The sequence below is a fragment of the Ascaphus truei genome, chromosome 1, assembly GCF_040206685.1.
Source record: "Ascaphus truei isolate aAscTru1 chromosome 1, aAscTru1.hap1, whole genome shotgun sequence".
NCBI classification, from domain to species: Eukaryota; Metazoa; Chordata; class Amphibia; order Anura; family Ascaphidae; genus Ascaphus; species Ascaphus truei.
The window spans coordinates 86251328-86274227 of NC_134483.1; positions in this window are offsets into that span (position 1 = coordinate 86251328).

The following is a 22900-nucleotide window of genomic DNA, read 5'->3' on the forward strand; positions in this document are numbered from 1 at the left end:
GATGTGTGTTCAGCTGCTAGCTTTAGCTCTTCCTCCAGCGAGGCTCTGGTTATGCTCAGTGTGGCCTTCAGCTCCTCATGCTGTTCTTTGGGGACACACTGGGTACTCAAATAATCTTGCAGCATCTTTATTTTGTAGGCAGTCTGGAAACTTTCTTCCTGCAGAACTCGCTGCTTTTCTTCAGCATTCACCCATTTCTCCTTGGTGTCCTGCAGATGTGTACGCAGTTCTCGCAGCTGACTCTGCAGCATATTTTCTGCTTGTGTGCGCCACTCCAGGGAGACACGTTCTTCTTGCAGCACTCTCTCTGCATTCTGCAGTGCTGTCTGCACATCTAACTTTTCCTGGGCCAACTGTTTCTTCTCCTCTCCTAATTTATGGAGTTTCTTATCTCCTTCACTGACTTGGACATAGAGATTCTTGCACTCTTGGGTTACAGTTTCAAAACTGATATTTAACCCTTCGAAGATTTCTCTCAATGAACATAGTTCTGTGCTGAAGTGGCAACTCTTCTCCTTAGAGGCTTCCAGCTCTGTAGTAAGCCTGTGAACCTCTTTCTGAGATGCTTCCAGTGCTGCGTCAACTTGAGCCATGAAAGTCTGGTACTGGGCAGAATCAGCGTAGGCCTTCTCCAGCTTACTTGACAAGATCAACCTGTCATTCTCCAACTGATATTTTTCTTTTTCCCAGTCACCCTCTGCTTTTTCCAGCACTAATTGCATCCTTGACTTTTCTTCTATCAATAGTCTGTTCTCCTCTTCTGATTCATGGAGTCTTTTTTCTCCTTCACTGGCTTGGACAGAGAAGTTCTTACTCATTTGGTTTATAGTTTCAAACCTACTATTTAACTCTTCGGAGGCGTCCCTCATTGAACGTATCTCTGTTTTCAAGTAGCATCTCTCCTCCCGATCGACTTCCATCTCTTTTTTGAAGTAACAAATGTCCTCCTGGGAGACTTTAAGCTCTGTATTTAGCCTGTCAATTTCCTTCATAGAACTTTCCAGGAATTCGTTACTTTTAGAAGCGAGGCGCCAATTTTCAGCAGCATCAGCATATGCCTTCTCCAGCTCACCTGACATGACATCCAGGTCACTCTCCAACTGGTGCTTTTCTTTTTCCTGGAGAACACACTTAGCAATTGCTGAGGATAGACAGCTCTGTAGTGCAGAATTAGTTTCTTGCTCCTTATCTAAACGTCCATAAAGACGCTTTCTGTGCAGCTTGAAGCGTCTGAGTAGGGGCATCTTTCTTCTCTTCCACTATTCTTGGGATACGTCTGTGAGTTGCCTTAAGCTGCAGCATATCTCTTTCATCAAATGCAGACTCTGAGGTTAAATTTTCATTCTTAATTCCTTCTGCAACTTCCACAGTAATGCCTCCCTTCTTTTTCTTCTTCTTCCTTGCTTTGAGAAGTTCTGAAGAATCAGTGGTACTGTGTTCACATTTACTACTCAAGACTGTTTGCGTGGGAGCCATCATTTCAGACATGGGGAAACCACACTTCCCAAGAAACCAGTAAAGAGGAAATGTGTTTTTAAAACAGAAGCATTAGAATGAACAACAGGAATATTAGACACAGAGAGACACAAGATAGGAAAGCTGACCTTTTGAGACTTTAGCATCAGTCACAGAGATTTATAAATGCAAGAAAAAAACATAGACAGAGAAACCTGTAGTTATATCTGAATCTTTAGGCATCAGGCACAGGGATATTATATAGACAAAGAAAACCTGCAGTTGAATCTGAAACTTTAGATATCAGGCATAGAAATATCATAGACAGCAGGAAACTAATACAGAGAAAACTTGTAGTTAGATCTGAAACTTTTGACATCGGACATAGGAATATCAGACAGAGAACCCTGCAGTCAAATCTGAAACCTTTGATATCAGGCGTAGGGATATCACAGGTTACAAAGAAACAAACTTTAGGGGAACTTGCAGGTAAACCTGAAACCTTAGAACCAATCATATGAAAAACTATAGATGCAAGAAAATCAAAGCATGCAGCAACAAAATAATGGGAGCACTTTTGTCTTTTGAAATGGGGACCCTGTGAACAGCAGTGGTCCAACCAGGGAAAGCAGTAAATCAAGGTAACCGTCTTAAATAGAAATGTGAGTCTGAAAATCTGCAGTGGCCCACCCACAATACAGAGACAATTCTTGTCCAGGTAATGAAAGTCTGAAAATGGCAAAAACAGGTACTGCAGGGAGGGTTTTTTTTTGTTTTTTTTTGTAAAAGGGAATTCTTCTCAGGGAGAAAGTGGCACAAAAAACCCCGCAGAAACCTTTGCAGCAACAAAACCTTCAGGATCCCAACTGGGATTTAAAAAAAAAAAAAAAAAAAAAGTACTTATCTTCCTCCAAGCGGATGGGGTCTGCTGAAGCAGGAAGGCAGAGAATCTGTTCCAGCGAGATCCAGAAGTGGCCTTTGCTTTCTGTCACGGGAGACTCCTGTGGCGGGTAGGATCTCGGTGGCCGGAACAGCACGAGCATAGTAGGGGTCACAAGCAGGGGTCCGAGGCAGGTGGCAGGTCGCGAAGTCAGGTACAAGCAGAGGTCCGAGGCAGGCGGCAGGTAGCGAAGTCAGGAAACAAGCAGAGGTCCGAGGCAGGCGGCAGGTAGCGAAGTCAGGTAACAAGCAGAGGTCGGCAACGAGGAGACTGGAACAGGACAGGGGAGCAAGTACAGGTCTGGGGGCAGGGACTGAGAACAGGAACAAACAGGGACAAGCCAGATTACCAGCAAGGGCTTTTACTGTGAACAGACTTCTATAATACAGGTACAGGTACAGAAAACAGATCAGGATCAGAAGCATGTGCATAAGGAGTCTGACTTCAAGCAAAGGCAAAGGAAAACAGACAGGAAGCAGAGCTATAAGACAGAGAGAGGAGCAACAAGAAGAAAGACAGGACAGAGAGGAACCCAGAAGAAACAGAAGGCAGCAGCACACCCGGTGGACAAAGAAGAACTATGGTTAGGCTCCAGGTCTAGGAGACCCTGACAAGCACCTATCATCTAAGATCAGACTCCAAAAGACTGTTCATGGTCCCAAGGCTCACATAGTATCCGGTCGCTCCTCCTTCTCTTACCATGCACCCCAAAACTGGAACAACCTACCAGAGACTCTCACATCCACCACCAGTCTAAGTTCTTTCAAATCTAAGGCTGTCACACATTTTAATCTGGTCTGTAACTGTTTCATACACCAATAATATATATTATCTTTAACTGTGCATGCAATGTCTTGTATATAATGTATACCCTGCTCATTTATGTAACTGTATTTGTAACCATGTATTATTTGTCTTAACTCTGTGCCCAGGACATACTTGAAAACGAGAGGTAACTCTCAATGTATTTCTTCCTGGTAAAATATTTTATAAATAAATTCAAAAAGTCTCAGTTCAACCGCCGTGACAGTGAAAATAGATCTTAAAAACAAAACGAAAAAAGCACAACTGCCATAATGTATTATTTAACCTAAAAGATATAAATCGGCATAAAAACTTGAGGTATAAAACTCACAAACAGCCGTAGAATATGCGCGTTGTTGAGTTCTAAAAACTCAGATCTTTGCCATCCTTTTTGCAGGGTCCTACGTCTACTCTGGTTCACTGAGTCCTGTGTGGATTCTCACGTCTGACGTCACACACAGTGAAGTGTGACGATGCTCGTCTCCGATCTGGAAGTGGACGCACAGGGCTGAGGTAGGGATGCCAATTAACCGACCAGAGTCCAGGGACAGAGTCCTGTTAGAGTATCTGTGGTCGGTAAGCAGGCAAAGGGTCAGGGCAGGCAGCAGTGGTGCAGGACCCAGGCGACAGGCAAAAGGTCAGGGCAGTCGGAAGGCAGCGAGGTCGGGGTCACCGTCCGGGTTCAGCAACAGAAATTCCAAATGAACAGGGAAGCCACTTTAATAGTCAAGCCACAGCAACAGGCTAGCCTCTGGAACTAGGAAGGCTCAGAAACTACAGCCCAGGGTGGTCAGGAACACAACAAAATGTATACAATGCTCAGGCAAGGGCTTGAAGTCACTGGCTGCTATTTAAGCCCTTGAACAGGTACAGCCAATATAGCAGGCTGCCAGTAATCAAAATGTCCACAGCAGCTAGGTAAGGGCGGGATCCAGCCAAAGCCTGGATTGGAACCCTTACAGAATCTCTCCCCCCCCCCTTCAGGGGACCTCCGGGCAATCAGAACCTGGCTCACTTGTGATCTTGGTGACTTTGAATTGTTTCAGAAAGGTCTTGGACAGGTACAAAACTTGAGGAACCCCTGTTTGAGTACCCTGTCTGGGGCAGAAAGCAGCGGTACTGCTAGTCTTGATAAGCAGAATGCATCATAATGCTCTTGTCAAGGTCCAGGCCAGTTAGACATAGCAGCTTATCTGTGACAGTTGAGGAGATGAAGTAGCTTTCTGCTGTGGGACAGGCCATCAGCAGGAGGCAGCACCCCTAGGCAGGTGGTCTTGGGAATGCATCAATACAGAGACCAGGGAATCCGTGGGCAGTAAACTTGACTTTGACGTGAGAGCCTTGGAATCTGCCATAGATACATCAGGCTCTGGAAGAGGATCAATGTGCAGGAAACTTGTCTCTGCCGTGGGGCCCCCAGAATCCACAGAGGAAGCACCAGTCACTGAAGGGGAATCAGAAATAAGTACATCCGTCCCCACAGCAGGAGCACAGCAAATAGGAATGGGTACATCAAGCTCTGCAGGGAAATCCAAGAGGGGTGCCTTTGTCTTTGAAGGGGATGCTATGAATCAGGAAGGGACATGTCAGGCGCTGCACAGAGATCCGTAAGCACTAAATCTGTTTTTAAAGCGGGAGCCCTCGAATCAGTAAGGACATCAGGTACTGCAGGAAAATAAGTGAGAGGTAAACCTGACCTTGAAGCAGAAGTCTTTGAGTCAGTAAGGGGTACCTCAAATACTGCGGAAGAATCAGTAAGACATAAACTTGCCTTTGGAGTGGGAGTCCCAGACTCATGAAGGGTTACATAAGGTACTGTAGAGAAACCAGTGAGGGGAAAGCTAGTCTTTGATGTAGGAATCTTAGAGTCAATAATAAGTACCTCAGACGCTGCTGAAAAATCAGTGATACTTAAGCTTGTCCTTGGAATGGGAGTACCCGTGTCCTCAATGGTTATAACAGGCACTGCAGAGCAGTCAGTGAAAGATATACTTGTTAACAAACACACAGATACCCAGTAAGCTCATATAAGCCCCAAAAGTTACCACAAAATATATATATGTATATAAATGTCAAAAAGGAGTGCTACTGGGCATGGCAATATATACTACAAACAAACACAAACAGAGCCCAGTGCTACATCCAATGGCAAAAATACACAGTGAAATACCTATGTATCTCTTGCATAAAAGGGTCATTTAGTTTAACACTTTGGCCAAAGCATTGTAAGCCTGTGAGCCCCTCCAAAGCATGACCATAATTCACAGGTCCTAACACTGATTAAAATTATTAATAACCTGTACAATACTAGGAAGAATGATCATAATTGATCTGTCATAATCAGCTGCATGGTTCTAAATCTGATTGAAATTCTTATTTGTAAAACATACAGGACACCTGCTAGCTCATATTGTCCTGTATGTTTTACAATTCTTGTTCAGCTGGTCTTAGCTGATTGGAAGGTGGCGCTTCCTATCTTATTCAAGTTCACCCCCTCCCACATTTAAATGGTTACAAGCTCACTCCATAGCATCTCCCACTCTCTGGGGAACTTGCTTGCTTGCAGTATGATTGTGACAAATCTAATACACAGTGATTTTCCTGGTAATGTACAGGTTAATAAAAGCTTCAATCAGACTTAGAACTATGCAACTAATTTTGACAGATTTATTATAAATTCTTCCTGGTAATACACAGGTTATTAAGAATTTATATTAGTGTTAGGGACCCTTGAGATGTGGTCTGCTGTGTAGTGGCTCAGGGGCCTACAACACTTTGGCCAAAATGTTAAACTAAAAGACCATTTTTATTTAATAGATATCTATCTATACATATATATTTAGGCACTGTACCGTGTATAAGTTTCACTGGATGTGCACTGAGCTCTGTCTGAGTTTCATGTTCTGTCTCTGTTTTTAAATGAAATACTCTGTATCAAACATTGCATGGAACCCAGCAGTAGGGGAACTTGTCTTGAAAAAATCAGAACTAGGTATATTTAACCATGTGGGGACATGAGTGAAAGGTCTGCTTGTCGCTGAAGTGGGTATCTGAGAATCAACAGTAGGTATACCAGATACTGTAGGAAACTTTATGGCAAGAGCCTTAGAAATAGTCAAATGGACCTCCGACATTGCAGGTGAATCAGAGAAAGGGAAACTTGACTTTAAAGCAGATGTTTTAGCATTAATGATAGGTATATCAAATAATACAAGAGAGTCAGAGAAAGGGGAACCTGCTTTTAAATCTGAGGCCTTATAACTAGCAAAGGTTACTGCAGTTACAGCAGGAGAGTCAGAAAAAGGGGGACTTGACTTAGAAACAGGATCCTTAGATTCAGTAATAGGGACATCAGACATTGAATCAGGAGTCTTAGAACCATCAAGGGTTACAGCACTTACTGTTGAAGAAACAGTGAGAGGTGTACTTGACCTTGAAACAGAAGTGGTGGAAAATTCATCTTTTGGCTCCTGAAATGCAAGGTTAGCTTGCTGAAGCGGAGGGGTAGGTGCCGAGAAAGAATCATCCGGGGGGTGCAAAAAGAGGATGATTGGCAAGGATTTGCAAGCTGGAGGTGATGGAAGCGATTACAGTGTCCCACGTATTCAGGAGAGCAGAGTGCCTATCCAGGATTTGGCCCCGGAGGCACAGCACCCTACCTACCTCAGCAGGGTCCATCTGTGGCCTGAGCATTATGTGACGATGCTCATCTCCGATCACGAAGCAAGCCCGCAGGGCTGAGGTAGGGAGGCCAAAACTGACCAGAGCTCAGGTACAGAGTCCTGTTAGAGTATCCATGGTTGGTAAGCAGGCAATGGGTCAGGGCAGGCGGCAGTGGTGCAGGATCCACGCAACAGGCAAAAGGTCAGGGCAGGCGAAAGGCAGCGAGGTCAGGGTCACGGTCCGGGGTCAGCAACAGGAATAGGCAAGTCACAGCAACAGACTGGCCTCTGGAACTAGGAAGGCTCAGGAACTAGAGCCCAGGATGGTCAGTAACACAACAAAAAATATACAATGCTCAGGCAGGGGCTGGAAGTTACTGGCTGCTATTTAAGCCATTTAACAGGTGCAGCCAATATAGCAGGCTGCCAGTAATCAAAATGTCCACAGCAGCCAGGTAAGGGCGGGTTCCAGCCAAAGCCTGGACTGGAATCCTTATATGAAGCTTACAGGTGTACAAGCCGTCTCATCAGGCACAAGCTTTCGAACGTCCGCAATCAAGTACTCCTCTCTCACCGGCTTATTGAACACTTCAGTTCTACTTTTGCCGGAACACAGGCACCAGGGTAAGTTCCTTGAGAGCTCAAAAACATTCAACTGGACAAGAAACCCCTACGCGTTTTGCAGCAGCTTGGCTACTTCCTTATGGAGCGTAGATATCTTTTATATTAAATAACACACTATAGTGATTGCACTTTTTCATTAGATTTTTTTTAATAATTGATATTACCTGAGCCAGCAAATCCGTCTACTCATTTTTCTTTTTGTATTTTTTATTTATTTACAGACTTTATACCCGAGTGTTCTCCAGAGCTGAACTGTGCAATTTTTCTCCCCCCAGGGACCTCGTGGTTCCCAAGATACTTCCCATTCTAGTTGCAGTTGTTTTTCCTTTCATTTGGTAAATCCAAATATCCGCTGAATCTGATTCGATAATGAATGGGATAACATTGTGGCTTCCTATTGCTCCACCCAAGCGGCCATCTGTGTATATCCAGGAAGTATACGGGCAACAAAACGGGGGAGATTGCTGCTTGAATGTTATGTGGTCTGCTTGATAGACAAGCTCCTACATGCCCAGACTTTTTGATAAAGAATTCCCCTATTCAGACTCACGAAGTACAGCTACATCCATAACTAGAGACAGCCTGTAATACAGTATCATCTGTCCCAGAGATCTGTCTGGCTGCACTTCAGCAACAGGAGATTAACTACACAAGTTGGATCTTCTTGTTTCATTACACAGTGGGAATTATTTATCATAGTCTTCCAGCTGTCAAACTGCGACAAACATAACAACATATTAATCAAAGGAAAACAACTCTATTGAAAGTAATGGGACTTTTTTCATTGATAAACCTGGTGCTGAGTATGCCACAAGACTCCAGGATAGGGTCACGGGTGACTAAGGCGGCGATTATGGTCCCTGCGTGGTTGTGTGCGAACGAGCGCTCCACCACGCGCACTCCTGCAGCATAGGCGATTTGTGAACTTGGCCGCAGGAGATTGTAGACGCGATGCGGGGGCGTGGCAGATGCGTCACGAAGTTGGTTCGCCCTCATTGGCTAAACCAGCTCACGGCAGGTGCACAGGCACTGGGGCCACTTGCATAGCCCACTACAGAAAGATTGCTTGCCAGATGCCCGCACACAAGCACGCGCACTCAGCGATGCAGGCACAATAATTTCAGCCTAAGAAGCCCTCCTGATGCTATAAAGCTGAGCTACTTATTCAGGTTTTTCCTCACAAGATATTCATGTCTCAGAAATAAGTTGCAGGACTTAGTATGATTTCTGTCAGCTGTACTCTCACTGCTTAGCATTTTGTGAATTTTGTCACTTTTCGCTATATTTTAACAAAAATGGCAGCATATATAAAGTCCATGTTGCATATTGACTTTTAATGCTTTGTGGGTTTTTTTTTGTGCAAAATGTGTTCATTTTTACTACAATAATAAAAAAAAAAGTCCTGTCCGAGACATGCAAATGCACCTGAAGTGGTATTTTTATTTACTTTTAGAAAAGGGGCTGGGTTCACCGACTTCAGGGTAACATTTTGCACATCTCTAGTTATCAAGCAGTAGGAGCATCACTTTTGCCAGCTTCTGCCGTAATACGGTTAATGTAACCCGTTTATAATATCTACAGGGGTTCGACCTTTCAGTTAGAACCAATAAAAACTGCGGTATCCCCATCTGAAGAAGGGCTTGGATTCAGCCCGAAAATCCCTGTCCACATTCCCTAAGTACCCTCTGCACTCTGAGAGATTGATCTTGGGTTGTGGTAACTGGGGTAGCATGCTTAGGCTGGAAATGTTGTTGATTCCAATAAAAATGTCTTGAAGCTTTTTGCATTATTGGTATGTAATGTGGTATATTTGTTTCTGTTGTATTGTTCTGGGAGAATAATGGATCCTTGTTTTGTTCGTAGCACTCAGCATACAGCATTTCTTCTTTTGTTTTTGGTTGTCAACAACTATTGTTTTCTTCTGAATTTCAGGGTGTGCATTGCCATTCGTAAACTGATTAAAAAAAATGGAAATGAAACACTACGTCCCGTCAAGTTCTTCTCCCTCCTACATATTCTGCTACAAGATAAAGGGGACAAAAAGGGCTTTATTTACTAAGCAGTTCTAGGCAATAAAACACCTTGCAACAGCGGTAGAAAGTGAATTGACTGCAAGCTGTCATATGGCGCTGTACAGTGTCTAATGACATAGACACAAGCCCAAGTGAGTATGAAGAAACATATGAAAAATGGGCACACAGACTTAAACAGGGTTTCTATTTTTGTTATTATCAACACTGATAAATAATGATTATTCTAATAGCTAAATGTCAGAAAAACCATAGTAAACATATTTGTAGTTTAATGATATGTAACCCTTTGCTTTTGTATTACTATGGCCTTAGAGGGTAACTGTGTGGGCCCACACAAAGGAACACCCTTTTCCTCATCACATGATGCTGGGTGACTAGGCAAAAGACAAGCTCCGCCCACTTCTGCATAGTGATAGTGATATCATAAGATATATATAGGGAGAGAGAAGTTGCTAGAAAGCAGGTCCCTGGAGGAGTCACAGAGGAGGGACCTCACTGTGAATAGTGTATATATGTTCAGAATACGGATGAGTCAAGGATAGGGCAAGGATCCTCTTTTTGTTTTATAGTTAGGGACAGTGCCCTACTCAGCATTCCCAGCAATGGCTCCACACTACTCTCGTGTTTCCTGAGCTGCAGCCCTAAGTCATAGCTGGATCAGCCATATCAGAGGGTCCATATCTAACTCTCACCCAGAAGGCCATGAGATGGCATTCAGTGCCCAAGATGGGGATACTGACCAGAGAGAGAGCGATTAGTACAAGGCATGGCAGGGGCTCACAGGAGATGGAGCACTACCGACACTACACAGCAAAAGGATCAATTAGGTAACTCATAAGGAGTCAAGCCTTAGCACCTCCCTAGCGGGCCGAGATTGGGGGGCAGCAACGGAAGAGAATACAAACAGTGAACAGTAATGAGACTATACAAGATGTAACGCACAGTATGTTGTGTTTGAGTCTTTATCAGCAGTGAATAATAAAGCTGCTATTTGTATGAATAAACTTCCTGGCGCCCATCATTGCATTACCAACTCCCAGCCTTCGCGAATCCAGCCCCCTGACAAGGTAATAGAGACTGAGTAAGCCAATTAATGAGACACTTGATGTAAACTCCTCAGGAGCCGGGCAAGGAGGGTTACAGTTAAACTAGATTAAAGGTGGTTAGAATAATATTAGACCTTTAATAAATAGTCTTAAGCAGGCAAATTTTACCGACAGCATTAAGTATTCAGTGTTATTATTGTACTGTATTATGGCAACCATAAGAATATGCAGAAAGTAAATGAGCAAAGCAAAGTTTAATGATAAGGTTTGCACATGCAATTTAGCTACATCGGGCTTCGTGAATAGGGCAAAAAAAGAAATCATAAAGCATTCTGGTTAACAGTTTACTCCAATTTAAATCCACTGAGGGTTTTATTGTAATTCTCCAAAGACACTGGGAGAAAATGAATAGGCCCCCCCAAGACGTCTTTTTTGATGTGATACAGAATGCTTAGCAAGTCACGTCTCAAGAGCAGTACCAAGCTGGAATCACTGCTGATCCTAGCTGCAGCCACCCCGAGGTGCGATGTAATGAAAGAAGCTCAAGTGAACAAGAACCACAAGGATAAATACTTCCTCACTCATATCACTGGAACGATTGAAACAGCTTAAGCCTGTATTTGTCATGTAAACTCAAATCTCTGCTTTCAGTACACTTTGCTGTTCCAAAAGCCAGCATCCCCCAGCCTCCTCCTTCTCCAGCACTCTGCTCTCCATGACATGGACCTCAAAAATATATACCGTGGTGGCTAAAAGAAAGGAAATGCTATCGCCTGTTATAAAATACTACCAAATTTCTTTGTGACGCCTGTGTATATATGCAAAAATAAAACAGTATCTAAAATACCAGATAAGTAGCAGAAGGTTTTAAAAGTAACACTGAAATTAAATTGCCAATATGGTTATTGAGATTAATAGTATTACATATTTAAAAGGTTCACACAATTAGTTAGAAGGCTAAATAAATCATTATTGCAAGAAAACAAGAAGACAAGACAATTGAATCTAAAAAGCACAATTTCCCTATATTTAGCCACAGATAGTATGTTACTGCAGTAGGCGGCAAATTACATATGTATTTATGTTCAAAGGTGCACATTTTATGTTAGAAATTTATGTTCAGAAAAATGAATGGGAGACTATTCAATGCAAAATATTATATATTGAAAAATATTGGAGAAAATGCAATATGTAGTCATCTCTAATAAAAAATGTGCAAGAACAGATGGAAATATATTTCTCATTGCTGTAAAATGAAATAAAGAGTTACAAAAAACCCCAAACAAAATGCTGTCAAAGTTACAATGACCTTGTCCCCATATTCAACTGATACAAGAACTACATGGAAATGTAATTCCTCTACAATTCACAGGAAGCTCACATTAACCAGCTGTTTAATCTTATACACAGTCATTTTGTTTTTGATGGGTAAACTTAAAATGTTTGTTTATGGTAAATTAACTAGGTCAGGGAAACCTATATCTTATGTAATATGACAATGATTCCCTTACTCAATCCTGCTCGCTCTTCTGTGCTTGCCCATCCTCTTCTTCTGGAAACCCATGTGCCAGGCGCCCTTTTAACACATACTGTAAGAGATCATTCATTCTGCTTTATATAGGGGAGTGCCACAGGCCGCCAACAGAAATCGTGGGGCCCAGGACAAACATTTTAAGCAGACCCCCCCCCATGTTGTCGGTATTGCGAGCTGCCCTCCCACATTTCACACTTCATGAGTCCCCTCACTTCCCCCCTCCCTCTTTCCAAGTATTTCTCTCCCTTCCGTCTCACCCGCTCTCACTCTCCCGCCTCGCATGTATTTCTCTCCCCTGCGCCTCACTCTTACTCCCTCTTTTCCTCACTCACCCCCTCTCTCCTCTCCCTCCGTCAATTACCCCACACTCACTCATTCCCTCCCACCTCACACAATTCCCCCCACAAGATATATACCAAAAAACTTCCCACTCCCAAATAAATAAAAAAAATCCCCACCCCAAATATATACAACCCCCCCCAAATGCATACAAAAAACCCACCTACCAAATTCATATTAAAAAAACAATACAAATACCATATATATATGTATATATACACACATACTGTGTATATCTATTATTATATATACATATATGGAAGAAGAGAAACACAGGCACAAATACAGTTCAAATTAACTATGATTTAGTTAATACATAAGGACACCACAACGATTGTAGCAATAATAGATGACCAAGTTGATGAAAAGTCCTGTAGAATAAACAGAGAGGCAGGTATGGTGAAGTATGTTTGTATTAGGATACAATCAGGGCCGCCAACAGGGGTGCACAAAGGGTACTGGCGTCCCGGGCCCCGTGAGTCAGGGGGGCCCAGCTGCCTGGGCGCCAGTTAATTACATTAAAAAAAAAAAGTTGAAAAAAATGGCGGCGATTCCCAGCGCTCATGCGCAGGGCAAGCAGGGTGCCCGCTGCCTGTGGGCCCACTCCCCCCTCTCCCCCCAGCAACCAAGCACTCCCCCCCCCCCGCTCCCCACTTGGGACAGAGGGGTAAGCGCCAAAACCCGCCCCGCGCACAGCACAGCTCCTCCGCTCCCCATGTGTGACGGAGGGGGAAGCGCCAAAACCAGCCCCACGCGCAACCCAGATCCCCTCCACCGCTCCCAACTTGATACGGAGGGGGAAGCACCAACCCAGCTTCCCCCGCGCGCCTCCTGCCCCAGACAGCCTTGCCCCCCCAGCCGCCCACCTCCCGTGCCCCCCTACCCCGAGCCCACCTCCCGCCCGTGGCAGCTGCCGGGGATATCGGGGACAGGTGGGGGAAGCATCTGGCGGAAAGAAAGCAGCACTCACCGGTAAAGGTAAGTCACTCAACCAACATTGTCACCCGATCACTCACTTACCCACCCAGTCACTCACTCACCCAGTCTCTCACCCACCCAGTCACTCACCCACCCAGTCACTCACCCACCCAGTCACTCACCCACCCAGTCACCCAAAGTCACTCACCCAGTCACTCACCCACCCAGTCACTCAAACCCAGTCACTCACCCACCCAGTCACTAACTCACTCACCCACCCAGTCACTCACCCACCCAGTCACTCACTCACTCAAGTCACTCAAGGTCACTCACCCACCCAGTCACTCACTCACCCACCCAGTCACTCACTCACCCATCCACCCAGTCACTCACTCACCCATCCACCCAGTCACTCACTCATAAGTCACTCACCCACCCAGTCACTCACCCACCCAGTCACTCACTCACCCACCCAGTCACTAAAGTCACTCACCCACTCACCCACCCTGTCACTCACCCACCCACCCAGTCACACACGCAGTCACGCACGCATTACGCAGTTACGCATGCAGTCACGCATGCAGTCACACACTCACGCACGCAGTCATTCATCTTTTGTTAAAAATATAAAAATAAACAGGTTGCATTGTAATTGTTTTTTTTCTGGATCACAATAAGAAAACAGTTAAGTAAAAGTTGCATGCTAAAAAATATTTTTTTGTGGTAGGTGCGCTATGGGTTCGGGGGAGGGGTGTGTGCTATGGTCGGGGGGGGGGGCGGTGGGGGGAGACCCTGCTACTTTCATTTGTCCTGGGCCCCATGATTTCTGTTGGCGGCCCTGGATACAATGCAAAATAAAGACAGCTACTTACAAAGTAGCAGATAGTTAGGGCATGTAGGAAATAAAGTCCTCTCCAAGCTGCAGTGTTGGTTCCCTGTCTCGCCCAGACTCCACATGGAACACCAGGACGCCGAGTTGACTACCAACACCAGTGCTGTAGCCTCCAGTCTCTTACTCTCCACCCTCCAACTCTCGCGAGACGTGCAATGATGACGTCAGACGCGAGTCTGAAGTCCGTTTGTATAACGAAGGGGAGCAATGGCCATCTTAATGGCACCAATAGATGCTATATAGAGCGGGCTATACAAAGATGGATAGGAGATATAAATGGAAGACTATAATAGATGTATCATAACAGCCTCAACCCTACGCGTTTCATCTTGTAGAAAGACTTCATCAAGACCCCTTTTTTATTCTACAGGACTTTTCATCAACTTGGTCATCTATTATTGCTACAATCGTTGTGGTGTCCCTATGTATTAACTTAAGCATAGTTAATTTTAACTGTATTTGCTCCTGTGTTTCTCTTCTTCCCTATTTACCCTTAACAATTGTGTATAGTTAGTACACTGTGGCAGCATTTATCGTTACCTTCTAACACTTATTTTGTTACAGTTTGCGCACTTAATAATTTTTTCTTGCCAATATATATATACACACACACACACACGCCATATAAAAAAACAACCCTCCCCAAAACATATTAAAATTACCTCAAGACCCCAATACATATAAAAATTCCCTCAAGCCCACCAATACATATACAAATTCTCCCAAGACCCAAATACATATAAAATTTCCCCCAAGCCCCCCAATACATATAACATTTCCCCCAAGCCCCCCAATACATATAACATTTCCCCCGAGCCCAGCAATACATATACAAATACCCCCAAGCCCCTCAATACATATAAAAATGCCCCCAAGCCCCCCAAAACATATAAAAAGACCCCCAACCCCAAATACATATAAAAAAGATTCCCACCCCCAATACATATAAAAAGACCCCCACCGCCAATACATATTGAGAATGATCAGGCCAGGTCCAGTGGATGTGGGGGCCCGTCGGCTGGCACTGAAAGTTGTGCTTGACCTCTGACCAGGCCCGGCTACCGGTGATCTCGCGGCCGGACCCCGACTCTTCCCTCAGCAGCAGCCTGCATGCCTCTATCCCTCTGTCCCACGCCAAGCTTCCGACATGCCTCCCTCTCATGCCGTCGCGCGCCAGAAGCAGAGAGCGCTGACGTCAGAACGGCCCATCAGCGTGGGACAGAGGGATAGAGTCCTGTAGGCTGCTACTAAGGGAGAGTCGGGGCCCGGCCGCGAGAGGACCATCAGACGGGCCTGGCCAGAGGTCGGGCTCAAATTGCAGTGCCGGACGCTCCCCCCCCGACTCACTGGGCCCGGGACACCAACCCCGGCAGACCCACCGTGTTGGCAGCCCTGGCTGTGACTGATTAATTCATTCTCAGTGATTCATAAAAAGTCTGGCACTTTCATGGCATAGATGTATTTGTCATTTTGTGTATATGTTTGTAGTAAATGATCATAATTTTTTGTTTTGGTTTATCTACTCTTATTGAAATGACATATTATACTGTACATGATATATCTACTATCTATCCATCTATCTCTAGCTATAGCCACACACACTACTGTATATATACATACGCACACAATATAAATATGATAGTCAGTTTACCTTGCAATATTTGCTTCAGTGCAGCCTGTAACTCTGTGATATTCTGTTTTTATTTCCCCTACCTTTCGCTCACGGTTGTCCCCCACTGTTTATTTTTAGGACACCCACACCGATCTCCCCCGGGGCTCTGTTCATGATCGCAACAACCATGCCATATTTGTACTGCTCCTGATATGCTGCGCTCAGTGCCCTTTACTGTTTGATTGGTGCTACAGAATAGGGGATCTTACAGTATCCTCCCAACACAAGATGAGCTGTGCTGCTCACTTTGACTTGGACAAAACCGCGCATGCGCACTGAGTCGCGCTGTGAATTTCCTGTTTGTGCAGTATGGCGGCGCGGCCACCAGGAACCAGTCACCATGGCAACCGAGGACGCGATCTCCCTACATGTAGACTGACTTTGTGACGTAGCTATGTACACAACTGCAGCTCTCTGCTACTCACACAGCTGAGCCTATGACGGCTATAGCGCGACACAGGAGCCTGTGGGACAGATCATGGGATTTCTTTACACAACCAATCAGAATAGCTGATGGTCACTTAGGGGTGGGTCTCATGGGGCATATAAGGTTTCCACGGCCAGTAGTCTCCAGCTTTGCCCTGAGGAAGGTCCCTATGCGGACCGAAACGTTGGTCTTGTTTGTGCTGCTGTTTATCTGATTACAGGTCTTATTGTTCATTTACCACTGAGTGCTGTCTTTTGTTTACTCTTGCCAGAGTTGACTACCTTTTCCTTAATTATTCCTATATGACATGCACCGCCATCATTATTTTGTCTTTGGAGTGCCAGCTGTCTCCTTATTATATATTTATATAATAAGGAGACAGCTGGCACTCCAAAGACAAAATAATGATGACGGTGCATGTCCTATAGGAATAAATAAGGAAAAGGTAGTCAACTCTGGCAAGAGTAAACAAAAGACAGCACTCAGTGGTAAATGAACAATAAGACCTGTATTATTATTATTATTATATATATACCAATACACAGTGTTCGATAAACCTATACATTTGCGAGTGGATTTAACCCCCGGGCGAGTAAATATTGGCCCAAGCAGCACACGTTTGGTACTAGGTGGCGAGTAGATTTTTTTGTGTGCGAGTAGATTTTTTGGTGATTTGTCAACCACTGCCAATACATATGTATATATTATATTTGAGCGTGTTCATTTTTTCTGTTTTGGAAGATAATTAAGTTCTCAAGCCAGTATGCATCATGAAGAATCCAGCAACACATTTCAGTCCGGACTCTACCTTATCTCTTAGCACATGCACGAGCAAAATATTGAATGCTATGTGGGCGACATCATTTATTTCCCCAGGATTTCATTCCTGTGCCTGTGAAGATATTCCCTTCGTGTGATCTTTCTAAGTCGCAAATTTGCTTCCATTCCCCCTCTCTCCCTCTCATATTGACCACTTGTTAAATCTTTTTGTTTGTTTCCCGCCATTCTCCTGGGACTCTCAGACAGACAGGCTTGCCAGATTCATTTTCTGATCAAAGCTGTTTGATTTGGTCAATTTTGCCACATTGGAGACGTTCTCTATTACAGAGATAAATAGCCTCGGGCTAACTGTCAACGAAAACTTGTAAGCTAATAAATTATTCCAATTTCTTCCAGTGGATTTCTCTGGAGACAGCCCTAGGAAATACACTTTTTGATTAGTAAATTTCTCTGTGTGTGTGTCTGGACATTCAAATGTGTCTAGTTTGATTAGCACCATTGCTTTTCAAGTAGATGTTGGCTGAGGGGCTGTCAGTTGAAGGCAGGCCTGATGCATAATGCATAAACTGTGCCCAGAAACCAGCACCTCATCCAAGGCTGGAAAGGCGGGAAAATTGCCCTAACAACCCTGCCGGCTTCTTTTTATCAAGGGAGATAAAGTTTCAGGACTTGTCATCTGTCGAAGTGATGCTTTTTTTGTCACAGGAGTCATACAGCTTTGGAAGAAGGTTGGAAAAGCAATACAGGGAACAGATGATCTGCTGAGACCCAGTGAAATTGATTACCTCCCACAAAATATGGGATTCTTTTAAAGATGTTCTCTGTTTTCAAGGGGTAATCATTATTTCACTCTGTCTCCCTGCTGGGTTCTTGATAGGTTGGTGTTTAACTAGATCACTACAGGGCCAGAGAGGCCTGCAAACCCCATGTGTTTCCAGACCCTCTTGCACTGAAGTGCGCTGGTTAAACTCTCTCTGGCCAGCTGCAGAAACAATATTTCGGCAACAACAAATCAATCGGTGCGTGTGATAACACAAACACACAGATCATTTATCAACTGCAAAGCACCCTAAATTATGACCTTTTCAAAGTGTGTGAGGAGTCAGAGGGAATGCATAACGTAAATTAAACTTTGAAGGGTCAGCGATTTTCACTTTCACTATTCATCTTTCTTTCACCTTATAGGTCTAAGAACAAGAGTGCTGTGTAATTACATTTCACTGGGGTGCAGCAGTTCATTATTCTCTGCAATGCCTCACTACTGCAACATTTCCAATGTAGCCAGGTAGATTTCAATTTATTAGTTGTAGTATAAGACCGTAGTTGCTCTTTAAAACTGATAATATATACTAATGCCTAGCAGGGCTCTCATCTCAATTTACTTGGGGATAATAGGTTGGATTTTCAGATCAATAAAGGCATTTATAGTTTATACTGCGTTACAGCCAGAGCTGTCTTCCCCCCCCCCTCCATTTTCTACAACATTGTGCACATTTGCATGTCTATGGAACATTTTAATAAGGGAGGCATGATTGTTATATTTTGATCTGCATTTAAAATACTAAGTTAATGATAGCGGATGTTACATGGGGATAGTAGCCCAAGGTTTTCCTCTGCTATGTAATAGGTTTGATCTGGTACTATTGTTCTTAGATAATTGAAAGCCCACAATCTTTGTGTCCTGTGAGGGACTTGGTACTCCAGTTCTGGCCTTCTAACTACCTATCCTTAAACAAGGTTAATTTATTGCAGCCGTCACTCTTCTGCTACAGATACGCAGGCATTTTTCAGCCTTGGTGCTAGACTGCATAGAATCCCCCATCCACCCTTTCCTCCTACTACTCCAGCACTCTGCTTATCTTCCTGCACATATTCCGGCATTTACTATGGTGGGGAAGAGGAACTCCAAATATATCGCAATCAATAAACAGTTTATCAACTCCTATTTCTGACTACCTCTGTGTTAGGACTGTATGAAGAAACGTGAAGCATGGAAGGAGAGAGAAGAATCACATTTTCAAAGGGAATCTAGTTACAAAACAGAGAAATCTTAATTTACCATCTACTTTTTAAACTGTAAAAGTAGCTATAATAAAGTATACACTTTTAAAATAACAAAACCAATAGAATCTTACTTATTTAAAATGTTTCTTTTCTTGGGGTTGAGGAGGAGCGCTGGATCTTGTGATATGTGAAAAGATATAGATATATATAGTGCAGATGGTAATTCACTGCTTTAAATGATGTAAAACATAAGAAATGAACTCACAAAGAACGTATAAAATCACTGCATGTCAGAGATCCTTCTCTCTCTGACTGGAGCCCTTTATGTTACTGGAGTCTGTATCCTCTCAGTGAAGTGGATGATATGAAAATAAAGAAAACCACAAATAGTGCAAATAGTATGAACTATACAAATGTATTATGCACAGGTAGTCAGGAAACTCACATTTTCCATAATAAAGTTGGGTGGTGGAGAGAACCGCCGATAGAAGCAGGCTGCTGTTCAGTGCTTCACTTTCCCCTCACAGTGTAGTTCAATGCCAGTCTGTGAAGCACCGAACAGCAGCCTGCTTCTATCGGCGGTTCTCTCCACCACCCAACTTTATTATGGAAAATGTGAGTTTCCTGACTACCTGTGCATAATACATTTGTATAGTTCATACTATTTGCACTATTTGTGGTTTTCTTTATTTTCATATCATCCACTTCACTGAAAGATTACAGACTCCAGTAACATAAAGGGCTCCAGTCAGAGAGAGAAGGATCTCTGACATGCAGTGATTTTATACGTTCTTTGTGAGTTCATTTCTTATGTTTTACATCATTTAAAGCAGTGAATTACCATCTGCACTATATATATCTATATCTTTTCACATATCACAAGATCCAGCGCTCCTCCTCAACCCCAAGAAAAGAAATACTTCACATCCTGGGATTAGGAACGATCCCAAAAGAGGAAGTTGAGCTGCTATTGTACACTGGTTTTAATTTATTTTATTTAACACTATATGGTGATAGGTTTATTGTGTGTACTTAAGGTGTGTCACTTATCACACTAATTACTATATTGTTTAGGAAGCGCCCAGTCCATCCACTTCCCCCACTCCCCCACCCACTGTTATTTAAAATGTGGAAGTAAAACTAATAGGAAGTCACTGTTGCCTGTTTTGTATTTGTATTTCAATGCACCTATTTTAATAAAGCCAACAGAGTAACTACACAAATACTACCCATTAAAGTGCAATAGTGCCGATCAGCACGGAAGCTCCCGTTCAAGTTAATAGATGGCAGTGCCCCATTTGAACTGTCGCACTTTAATAAATAAGAGTCCTGTGGCAAATCCATGTGACCTTATGAAAGTTACTCTCTCATGGAGCCTTAGCTGGAACCCCTTAGACATTACCCTCTCCCGGGCAGGTCTGTTGTAATATCTTCAAGGCAGGAGCACTGTATACAATGAGCCATTATTATAATGAGTAGGGCTTTTATTGTGTATCTGCTAAAGAACCATGTGATTCATAAAACATAAGGGGCTATATTTACTAAGGAGTATTCTGTCAAACCTTACCTTCCAGTGCTAGAAAACACCTTACGGCCCATTGGCTCCATTGACGTTAACGGGCTGTAAGTTGGCTTCCAGTGCTGGGAGGTGATTTATGGCAGAAGACTAATTAGTATAGATGGCCCACAAGGTTAAACAGTAATGCTGAGCACATCGTCAGCACACAATTCTATATCATGTTGTATCTTATCTATCTGCAGTGAGGAATAAACAATCTTTTATGACATCACAGCCACTGAAACCACTGAGGAATGATCAAGCCAAACAATGGTTTGAACATTTTTTTTATTACTGGTTCCATAAACTGATAAAAATACACAACAATGAATCAGGTGAGTTGTGGCTTATAGACACAGAAGGTATATCAAAGACCTTACTCTATCCAAGACCCAGTGAAGGCCATTTGACCACTTTGGTACCAGGGGGCATTCAGTGCATTGCAGAGCATTGCTGTGCAGGCCTCTCTGACAGTGACAGGGTCACCCCGTTTAGTGTTACAGAGGATGTGCTAGCACTGGAAGAAAAAAACAGTCAAAAGAGAAGCCACTGCTAAGCATCTATTAGCTGCCACTTGGATCAAATAAATATATGGGTGGCTACATTCCATTTTTACTCATCATTTTCATTTGAGAGCTGCTTACTGCTATGCCTGCACAGAGTTTTTGTTGTTGTATTATTACGGTGTGAACTTTTGTAGGTCACACTATGTTAGATCTCTACAGATCAGGTCCTTCTAGGGCAAGCAAAACCTTTTCTCCCGGGAGCTACTGAAACGCAACAGATATGGGATGCTTTCAATTAGCGTAGCATATACGAGCTCGGAGCTGTGAAAATTCAAGGAAGCTAGTGGTTGAATTGTCACAACTAAATTTTAATGATTCTCAAGCAGGTTTATATACACAAGGCAGGGACAAAAATACAGTTGTCTTCTGTTACAAATATGGGTACACATCTAAATTTACATGTATCCTTCACATAATGCCTTTTCTGTAGAGCTTAAAACATTTAACTGCTGAGCAAGAGACATATACAATGGTGACTTATAAGGCAGCCCTATCCTCTGTTTTAACAATATTTTGACAGGCATTGAACAGTTGGTCTGCAGCTATTTACGATAGCCTCCCGTGAAAATAGCAAGGCCAGCGTATTCTTTTTAACCTTATCAATTCCAGAAGACAGTTTTAACCTTACATCCCCTCCTTTTGTTCTGAAAGAACAAACCAATTGACCAGTCCCATTTATTCTTCTGCAAACCACTCAGGAGAGGAAAAACTCCAAGGAAGAAACCTCCAAGAGACCATGTGCCTGCAGAAACCTATCTCTTTTAGGTATCTCGTCAGAGATGAACATATGGGTGGTTGACGAGTACCAATACTATTGGTATTTCTCGCTCTCTTTGTGGGAGGTATATACATAATGGTCGAGCTAGAAGCAGAAACATCTTTCTTTGGCAAAAAATAGAGCTGATTACACTTTTAGCCATCTAGATTAATTCATACACACAGAGTAATAAACCTGCGATTATCCTAATTCCGAAAAGAATTTAATTCCCAATACATCGAGCCAATTTTCAAGGCCAAATGTAAAATCAAACTCTTTTGTTTCCTCTCGCATTCTAGATTAAATTTCTGCTAGAGTATCCATATCATGGTGTAAACTTTTTGATTGGGTGTCAATATAAGAACGGCATTCTTTACCCACTAATTTACAAACCCCTCCTTGTGCTGCCATCAGATAACCCAATGCCATACAATTTTGCAAAACTACTGTCCTTATCTATTGCTGAACCTTAAAAATAGCGTCTTTTAGTATCGTGAAAAAAACATTTATATTGACTACTGAAAAATCCCCTTTTGCATATAAATCATACATTCCTAACAGGGTATTAGACTTCCCACTACTCTCTTAACTGAGCTATTTTTAAAAATTAATGCCTTTCAATTTCGTATTCTTTGCTTAGGTATGATGAACATTATTTAAATTCTATTTCTGAGCATAAGTGGGGGTTGGTGTGGGTTAATATTTCCTAGGAGCGACTGCCCAACACATACATCTTACATACTACATTTACTCAGAATATCGGAACAGACAAAATGGCTGCCATAGGCAAAATGGTTGACTTGTGATCCTTTCCTTGTGGTTGACACACGCCCTTGGGTGACCTCCCCACCTTCCTCTTTTCCAATCTTCTCAATCCCCTCTTCCTTTA